Consider the following 366-nt stretch of genomic DNA (forward strand, 5'->3'; position numbering starts at 1 on the left):
CGGCGGCTGACGTGACACTTTCCCCGCCGGCCCGCCTCTCCTCACTTTTTGTTTGCCGGCGACAAGAAGCTCCACAGCCGGTGTTAAGTGCTCCCTCCCCCGCCTGCCTGCTCCCCGCCCGCCTGCTGCCACCTGCGACTCAGCCTCCTTCCTCTGCCGAGTGGACTGTGGAGTGTGCGTGGACGCTTCTTCTTTGCCGCCTTGCACGGCCTGGCTCCCTGGCGCCCTCTGGCGGCGAGGCCAGGTATGCAGTCACAGTGCTGAATATCTTATTGATTACATCAGTGTTTTGCAACCTTTTTTTAGACAAGGCACATTTTTTATCAATGAAAAAATCCCAAGGCACACCACCAGCAGAAAATATAA

The 366-nt window shown here is 56.8% G+C and overlaps 1 protein-coding gene across 2 annotated transcripts in view; it reads right to left on the reverse strand.

Annotated features, from left to right (window-relative positions):
• Positions 1–160, reverse strand: part of esamb (endothelial cell adhesion molecule b) — a 208,985-nt gene extending 208,825 nt beyond the window's left edge. For both annotated transcript variants that reach the window (XM_061878091.1, XM_061878089.1), the window contains exon 1: positions 1–160. This exon is cut by the window's left edge and continues 186 nt beyond it. The gene's annotated coding sequence lies outside the window, so the exon portion shown is untranslated.
• Positions 161–366: the final 206 nt, after the last annotated feature.

The sequence above is a fragment of the Nerophis ophidion genome, linkage group LG18 (assembly GCF_033978795.1).
Source record: "Nerophis ophidion isolate RoL-2023_Sa linkage group LG18, RoL_Noph_v1.0, whole genome shotgun sequence".
Taxonomy (NCBI): domain Eukaryota; kingdom Metazoa; phylum Chordata; class Actinopteri; order Syngnathiformes; family Syngnathidae; genus Nerophis; species Nerophis ophidion.